The sequence below is a fragment of the Hyla sarda genome, unplaced genomic scaffold (genome assembly GCF_029499605.1).
Source record: "Hyla sarda isolate aHylSar1 unplaced genomic scaffold, aHylSar1.hap1 scaffold_2793, whole genome shotgun sequence".
NCBI lineage: Eukaryota > Metazoa > Chordata > Amphibia > Anura > Hylidae > Hyla > Hyla sarda.
In genome coordinates this window covers 21,625-30,673 of record NW_026609497.1, presented here as the reverse complement: position 1 = coordinate 30,673, position 9,049 = coordinate 21,625, and the positions used below count along the sequence as shown (strand labels likewise).

General features: G+C 46.3%; 4 non-coding genes across 4 annotated transcripts; all 4 read right to left on the bottom strand.

The window, feature by feature from the left end:
* Window positions 1-1,429: 1,429 nt before the first annotated feature.
* Window positions 1,430-1,621, bottom strand: LOC130326063 (U2 spliceosomal RNA). The gene has a single exon (XR_008870745.1). It is a non-coding gene; the product is annotated as a U2 spliceosomal RNA (small nuclear RNA).
* A 2,107-nt stretch (window positions 1,622-3,728) lies between these two features.
* LOC130326062 (U2 spliceosomal RNA) lies at window positions 3,729-3,921 on the bottom strand. The gene has a single exon (XR_008870744.1). It is a non-coding gene; the product is annotated as a U2 spliceosomal RNA (small nuclear RNA).
* A 2,111-nt stretch (window positions 3,922-6,032) lies between these two features.
* LOC130326061 (U2 spliceosomal RNA) lies at window positions 6,033-6,223 on the bottom strand. The gene has a single exon (XR_008870743.1). It is a non-coding gene; the product is annotated as a U2 spliceosomal RNA (small nuclear RNA).
* A 2,104-nt stretch (window positions 6,224-8,327) lies between these two features.
* On the bottom strand, window positions 8,328-8,518 carry LOC130326060 (U2 spliceosomal RNA). Its single transcript, XR_008870742.1, has one exon. It is a non-coding gene; the product is annotated as a U2 spliceosomal RNA (small nuclear RNA).
* Window positions 8,519-9,049: the final 531 nt, after the last annotated feature.

Here is a 9,049-nt window from a genome sequence, read left to right as displayed (position 1 = left end):
GAAGGCCGTAATAGACGACATCACCAAACAGCTCCATAGTCACATACACAGCAAAGGAGAGATGTTGTTTACACCTAGTGATGTCAGTGGTATTGAGTGACATCATAGCACAGTGCTAAGGCTCCTGGGCCTGGACACAGCAGCGGCTGCAATATCTCAACGGAGAATACGTTTATATATATGTGTGTGTGTGCGCGTATATATATATATATATATATATATATATATATATATATATATTTCTCCGCCGAAATCACTTTTAAACCCATTTCCACCTTTTTTTCCCTTCTCTTCCTCTTACTTTTTTTTCACGTTTTTTTACGTTTTTCTCCTTTTCGCCTCTTTTCTGGGCGTATTATTCTTCTTTTTCTTCTTTTTTTTCGTCTAATGCATACCCCATCAGTGCAGCAATGCTTATTCAATACCGCCAGCAGATGGAGACACTGGGGGATAATTTTCTAAGGATTTATACTGATTTTTCCTGTCTGAATTTGTCGCACAGAAAGTTGCAGGCCAAATATGTGCGACATTTCTGCGACTTTAGCTTCTAGAGCATTTTTACAACATTATACATAGGTGCTGAATACATAAAAAGCGACTGTTCAGCGACAGACAAGTCGCATCGGCTGAAAGTAGGCCAGAATGTCAGTCCATGTTGGAGCAGGTTTAGATACAGTCTAAAGCATAGATCTCAAAGTCTGTGCACAGAATTTAGCAAGGGCCTCGCACCTTCTGATGCATCAGGTAGGTGCACAATAGCATAGCCTAACCCTCTGTACTTTGGTCTATATTGATGCGGGACATAGACAGCCAGCTGATGACCAATCCATTAGTGCAATGGATGGCTGGAAGCATTTGTCTTTGCCTTTGCAATACCACAGAAGCAATGCATGGTCAATGTACAGCAATGACACACCTGTGTGAACAGCCAGGAGACCCCCCCCCCCCCCCCCATGTTATGTTACATAGTTACATAGTTAGTACGGTCGAAAAAAGACATATGTCCATCAAGTTCAACCAGGGAATTAAGGGGTAGGGGTGTGGCGCGATATTGGGGAAGGGATGAGATTTTATATTTCTTCATAAGCATTAATCTTATTTTGTCAATTAGGAACATTCAGCACCCACCCGCTATCAAGGCAGCTGCCTATCATGTCATGCCCTACCTGCACAGGTGTGCTGGCTACTCAAATGATCCAATTAAGGAGGCCATTTAGTCAGCAGCAGCAGAAGTCCTGTGCCTGGACGCTCCAACAGCGGCCAGACACAAGCAGAAGCAGAAGCAGCAGAAGCAGCAGCAGCAGCACCACCTTTTGTTTTTTGGCTGCAGAAGCAGCAGCAGCAAGGCCCACAGGGCTGGCTAGCTGGCTAGCCAGCAAGCAAGCAGGTAGCAATGAAAGTAGGAATCTTTCTTTTTAACCCTGTAAGGGGGTGGTGCACTGTACCCGAAGATACTGCCATATCGGGTCAATGCATAGGGCGACGGAAGCAAGCTTCGAAATCAGCCCCCGTTCTCAAAAATCCATTTAATATATGGTCCCCAAGATAGGGGACGTATCAGATATTAAACTGATAAGAACAGATACTACACTTGATCTTAGCCAAAAGGCCGAGAAGCGATAACCGTGAAAGGGGCGGGCCCAACAAGGTCCCCTTCATGGGCACTATCACTGCTTGCTGTCAGGGAGGCTGCCAGACAATTTTCCATGCACACTCTGGGCTGGGGGGCAGTCAACCACCAGTACACACAGCAGAACCTAAACCCATACCATTATTGCTAAGCAGCAAGACAGGGGCCCATTGCACTCCCACGGGGCCTTTTTAAATGCAATCCATAACCCGGATTTGCCAGGAACCCTTCTTACTCCTCCTACTTGCATGTGACACTGGGCTTAGGATCTGCATAGGAAACACACACACAAGCACACACCTACCTTTGTTGCCTGCAGATGCCTCCTTGGCTGTCCCCAAACGGTATCAAACCAACACCCACGGGAAGCTGTAAGCATAGAGGACATGCCTGCACCCCATTGGACTTACCTGTGTGGGTTAAATCCGGGTTATTTGACAACCTATGGCGGTGATGGTTCTGCTCAGGCAGAGCAGTGCTGATGCTCCTCATAAAGCTGTCGCTGCTGTGAAGGTTCTAGGTGACATCACAAATCCCTATGGTTACATACACAACAAAGCTGGGTTGTTGTTGTTTACACTCTGCAAGGCCTGTGGAAGTGAGTGACATCATAGCACTGTAGTTCTGAGGGTTCTAGATGGATGCAACAATCTCCTGTTGCTTCTATGAAGGCCGTAATAGACGACATCACCAAACAGCTCCATAGTCACATACACAGCAAAGGAGAGATGTTGTTTACACCTAGTGATGTCAGTGGTATTGAGTGACATCATAGCACAGTGCTAAGGCTCCTGGGCCTGGACACAGCAGCGGCTGCAATATCTCAACGGAGAATACGTTTATATATATGTGTGTGTGTGCGCGTATATATATATATATATATATATATATATATATATATATATATTTCTCCGCCGAAATCACTTTTAAACCCATTTCCACCTTTTTTTCCCTTCTCTTCCTCTTACTTTTTTTTTCACGTTTTTTTACGTTTTTCTCCTTTTCGCCTCTTTTCTGGGCGTATTATTCTTCTTTTTCTTCTTTTTTTTCGTCTAATGCATACCCCATCAGTGCAGCAATGCTTATTCAATACCGCCAGCAGATGGAGACACTGGGGGATAATTTTCTAAGGATTTATACTGATTTTTCCTGTCTGAATTTGTCGCACAGAAAGTTGCAGGCCAAATATGTGCGACATTTCTGCGACTTTAGCTTCTAGAGCATTTTTACAACATTATACATAGGTGCTGAATACATAAAAAGCGACTGTTCAGCGACAGACAAGTCGCATCGGCTGAAAGTAGGCCAGAATGTCAGTCCATGTTGGAGCAGGTTTAGATACAGTCTAAAGCATAGATCTCAAAGTCTGTGCACAGAATTTAGCAAGGGCCTCGCACCTTCTGATGCATCAGGTAGGTGCACAATAGCATAGCCTAACCCTCTGTACTTTGGTCTATATTGATGCGGGACATAGACAGCCAGCTGATGACCAATCCATTAGTGCAATGGATGGCTGGAAGCATTTGTCTTTGCCTTTGCAATACCACAGAAGCAATGCATGGTCAATGTACAGCAATGACACACCTGTGTGAACAGCCAGGAGACCCCCCCCCCCCCCCCCCATGTTATGTTACATAGTTACATAGTTAGTACGGTCGAAAAAAGACATATGTCCATCAAGTTCAACCAGGGAATTAAGGGGTAGGGGTGTGGCGCGATATTGGGGAAGGGATGAGATTTTATATTTCTTCATAAGCATTAATCTTATTTTGTCAATTAGGAACATTCAGCACCCACCCGCTATCAAGGCAGCTGCCTATCATGTCATGCCCTACCTGCACAGGTGTGCTGGCTACTCAAATGATCCAATTAAGGAGGCCATTTAGTCAGCAGCAGCAGAAGTCCTGTGCCTGGACGCTCCAACAGCGGCCAGACACAAGCAGAAGCAGAAGCAGCAGAAGCAGCAGCAGCAGCACCACCTTTTGTTTTTTGGCTGCAGAAGCAGCAGCAGCAAGGCCCACAGGGCTGGCTAGCTGGCTAGCCAGCAAGCAAGCAGGTAGCAATGAAAGTAGGAATCTTTCTTTTTAACCCTGTAAGGGGGTGGTGCACTGTACCCGAAGATACTGCCATATCGGGTCAATGCATAGGGGCGACGGAAGCAAGCTTCGAAATCAGCCCCCGTTCTCAAAAATCCATTTAATATATGGTCCCCAGATAGGGGGACGTATCAGATATTAAACTGATAAGAACAGATACTACACTTGATCTTAGCCAAAAGGCCGAGAAGCGATAACCGTGAAAGGGGCGGGCCCAACAAGGTCCCCTTCATGGGCACTATCACTGCTTGCTGTCAGGGAGGCTGCCAGACAATTTTCCATGCACACTCTGGGCTGGGGGGCAGTCAACCACCAGTACACACAGCAGAACCTAAACCCATACCATTATTGCTAAGCAGCAAGACAGGGGCCCATTGCACTCCCACGGGGCCTTTTTAAATGCAATCCATAACCCGGATTTGCCAGGAACCCTTCTTACTCCTCCTACTTGCATGTGACACTGGGCTTAGGATCTGCATAGGAAACACACACACAAGCACACACCTACCTTTGTTGCCTGCAGATGCCTCCTTGGCTGTCCCCAAACGGTATCAAACCAACACCCACGGGAAGCTGTAAGCATAGAGGACATGCCTGCACCCCATTGGACTTACCTGTGTGGGTTAAATCCGGGTTATTTGACAACCTATGGCGGTGATGGTTCTGCTCAGGCAGAGCAGTGCTGATGCTCCTCATAAAGCTGTCGCTGCTGTGAAGGTTCTAGGTGACATCACAAATCCCTATGGTTACATACACAACAAAGCTGGGTTGTTGTTGTTTACACTCTGCAAGGCCTGTGGAAGTGAGTGACATCATAGCACTGTAGTTCTGAGGGTTCTAGATGGATGCAACAATCTCCTGTTGCTTCTATGAAGGCCGTAATAGACGACATCACCAAACAGCTCCATAGTCACATACACAGCAAAGGAGAGATGTTGTTTACACCTAGTGATGTCAGTGGTATTGAGTGACATCATAGCACAGTGCTAAGGCTCCTGGGCCTGGACACAGCAGCGGCTGCAATATCTCAACGGAGAATACGTTTATATATATGTGTGTGTGTGCGCGTATATATATATATATATATATATATATATATATATATATATATATATTTCTCCGCCGAAATCACTTTTAAACCCATTTCCACCTTTTTTTCCCTTCTCTTCCTCTTACTTTTTTTTCACGTTTTTTTACGTTTTTCTCCTTTTCGCCTCTTTTCTGGGCGTATTATTCTTCTTTTTCTTCTTTTTTTTCGTCTAATGCATACCCCATCAGTGCAGCAATGCTTATTCAATACCGCCAGCAGATGGAGACACTGGGGGATAATTTTCTAAGGATTTATACTGATTTTTCCTGTCTGAATTTGTCGCACAGAAAGTTGCAGGCCAAATATGTGCGACATTTCTGCGACTTTAGCTTCTAGAGCATTTTTACAACATTATACATAGGTGCTGAATACATAAAAAGCGACTGTTCAGCGACAGACAAGTCGCATCGGCTGAAAGTAGGCCAGAATGTCAGTCCATGTTGGAGCAGGTTTAGATACAGTCTAAAGCATAGATCTCAAAGTCTGTGCACAGAATTTAGCAAGGGGCCTCGCACCTTCTGATGCATCAGGTAGGTGCACAATAGCATAGCCTAACCCTCTGTACTTTGGTCTATATTGATGCGGGACATAGACAGCCAGCTGATGACCAATCCATTAGTGCAATGGATGGCTGGAAGCATTTGTCTTTGCCTTTGCAATACCACAGAAGCAATGCATGGTCAATGTACAGCAATGACACACCTGTGTGAACAGCCAGGAGACCCCCCCCCCCCCCCCCCATGTTATGTTACATAGTTACATAGTTAGTACGGTCGAAAAAAGACATATGTCCATCAAGTTCAACCAGGGAATTAAGGGGTAGGGGTGTGGCGCGATATTGGGGAAGGGATGAGATTTTATATTTCTTCATAAGCATTAATCTTATTTTGTCAATTAGGAACATTCAGCACCCACCCGCTATCAAGGCAGCTGCCTATCATGTCATGCCCTACCTGCACAGGTGTGCTGGCTACTCAAATGATCCAATTAAGGAGGCCATTTAGTCAGCAGCAGCAGAAGTCCTGTGCCTGGACGCTCCAACAGCGGCCAGACACAAGCAGAAGCAGAAGCAGCAGAAGCAGCAGCAGCAGCACCACCTTTTGTTTTTTGGCTGCAGAAGCAGCAGCAGCAAGGCCCACAGGGCTGGCTAGCTGGCTAGCCAGCAAGCAAGCAGGTAGCAATGAAAGTAGGAATCTTTCTTTTTAACCCTGTAAGGGGGTGGTGCACTGTACCCGAAGATACTGCCATATCGGGTCAATGCATAGGGCGACGGAAGCAAGCTTCGAAATCAGCCCCCGTTCTCAAAAATCCATTTAATATATGGTCCCCAGATAGGGGACGTATCAGATATTAAACTGATAAGAACAGATACTACACTTGATCTTAGCCAAAAGGCCGAGAAGCGATAACCGTGAAAGGGGCGGGCCCAACAAGGTCCCCTTCATGGGCACTATCACTGCTTGCTGTCAGGGAGGCTGCCAGACAATTTTCCATGCACACTCTGGGCTGGGGGGCAGTCAACCACCAGTACACACAGCAGAACCTAAACCCATACCATTATTGCTAAGCAGCAAGACAGGGGCCCATTGCACTCCCACGGGGCCTTTTTAAATGCAATCCATAACCCGGATTTGCCAGGAACCCTTCTTACTCCTCCTACTTGCATGTGACACTGGGCTTAGGATCTGCATAGGAAACACACACACAAGCACACACCTACCTTTGTTGCCTGCAGATGCCTCCTTGGCTGTCCCCAAACGGTATCAAACCAACACCCACGGGAAGCTGTAAGCATAGAGGACATGCCTGCACCCCATTGGACTTACCTGTGTGGGTTAAATCCGGGTTATTTGACAACCTATGGCGGTGATGGTTCTGCTCAGGCAGAGCAGTGCTGATGCTCCTCATAAAGCTGTCGCTGCTGTGAAGGTTCTAGGTGACATCACAAATCCCTATGGTTACATACACAACAAAGCTGGGTTGTTGTTGTTTACACTCTGCAAGGCCTGTGGAAGTGAGTGACATCATAGCACTGTAGTTCTGAGGGTTCTAGATGGATGCAACAATCTCCTGTTGCTTCTATGAAGGCCGTAATAGACGACATCACCAAACAGCTCCATAGTCACATACACAGCAAAGGAGAGATGTTGTTTACACCTAGTGATGTCAGTGTATTGAGTGACATCATAGCACAGTGCTAAGGCTCCTGGGCCTGGACACAGCAGCGGCTGCAATATCTCAACGGAGAATACGTTTATATATATGTGTGTGTGTGCGCGTATATATATATATATATATATATATATATATATATATATATTTCTCCGCCGAAATCACTTTTAAACCCATTTCCACCTTTTTTTCCCTTCTCTTCCTCTTACTTTTTTTTCACGTTTTTTTACGTTTTTCTCCTTTTCGCCTCTTTTCTGGGCGTATTATTCTTCTTTTTCTTCTTTTTTTTCGTCTAATGCATACCCCATCAGTGCAGCAATGCTTATTCAATACCGCCAGCAGATGGAGACACTGGGGGATAATTTTCTAAGGATTTATACTGATTTTTCCTGTCTGAATTTGTCGCACAGAAAGTTGCAGGCCAAATATGTGCGACATTTCTGCGACTTTAGCTTCTAGAGCATTTTTACAACATTATACATAGGTGCTGAATACATAAAAAGCGACTGTTCAGCGACAGACAAGTCGCATCGGCTGAAAGTAGGCCAGAATGTCAGTCCATGTTGGAGCAGGTTTAGATACAGTCTAAAGCATAGATCTCAAAGTCTGTGCACAGAATTTAGCAAGGGCCTCGCACCTTCTGATGCATCAGGTAGGTGCACAATAGCATAGCCTAACCCTCTGTACTTTGGTCTATATTGATGCGGGACATAGACAGCCAGCTGATGACCAATCCATTAGTGCAATGGATGGCTGGAAGCATTTGTCTTTGCCTTTGCAATACCACAGAAGCAATGCATGGTCAATGTACAGCAATGACACACCTGTGTGAACAGCCAGGAGACCCCCCCCCCCCCCCCCCCATGTTATGTTACATAGTTACATAGTTAGTACGGTCGAAAAAAGACATATGTCCATCAAGTTCAACCAGGGAATTAAGGGGTAGGGGTGTGGCGCGATATTGGGGAAGGGATGAGATTTTATATTTCTTCATAAGCATTAATCTTATTTTGTCAATTAGGAACATTCAGCACCCACCCGCTATCAAGGCAGCTGCCTATCATGTCATGCCCTACCTGCACAGGTGTGCTGGCTACTCAAATGATCCAATTAAGGAGGCCATTTAGTCAGCAGCAGCAGAAGTCCTGTGCCTGGACGCTCCAACAGCGGCCAGACACAAGCAGAAGCAGAAGCAGCAGAAGCAGCAGCAGCAGCACCACCTTTTGTTTTTTGGCTGCAGAAGCAGCAGCAGCAAGGCCCACAGGGCTGGCTAGCTGGCTAGCCAGCAAGCAAGCAGGTAGCAATGAAAGTAGGAATCTTTCTTTTTAACCCTGTAAGGGGGTGGTGCACTGTACCCGAAGATACTGCCATATCGGGTCAATGCATAGGGCGACGGAAGCAAGCTTCGAAATCAGCCCCCGTTCTCAAAAATCCATTTAATATATGGTCCCCAGATAGGGGACGTATCAGATATTAAACTGATAAGAACAGATACTACACTTGATCTTAGCCAAAAGGCCGAGAAGCGATAACCGTGAAAGGGGCGGGCCCAACAAGGTCCCCTTCATGGGCACTATCACTGCTTGCTGTCAGGGAGGCTGCCAGACAATTTTCCATGCACACTCTGGGCTGGGGGGCAGTCAACCACCAGTACACACAGCAGAACCTAAACCCATACCATTATTGCTAAGCAGCAAGACAGGGGCCCATTGCACTCCCACGGGGCCTTTTTAAATGCAATCCATAACCCGGATTTGCCAGGAACCCTTCTTACTCCTCCTACTTGCATGTGACACTGGGCTTAGGATCTGCATAGGAAACACACACACAAGCACACACCTACCTTTGTTGCCTGCAGATGCCTCCTTGGCTGTCCCCAAACGGTATCAAACCAACACCCACGGGAAGCTGTAAGCATAGAGGACATGCCTGCACCCCATTGGACTTACCTGTGTGGGTTAAATCCGGGTTATTTGACAACCTATGGCGGTGATGGTTCTGCTCAGGCAGAGCAGTGCTGATGCTCCTCATAAAGCTGTCGCTGCTGTGAAGGTTCTAGGT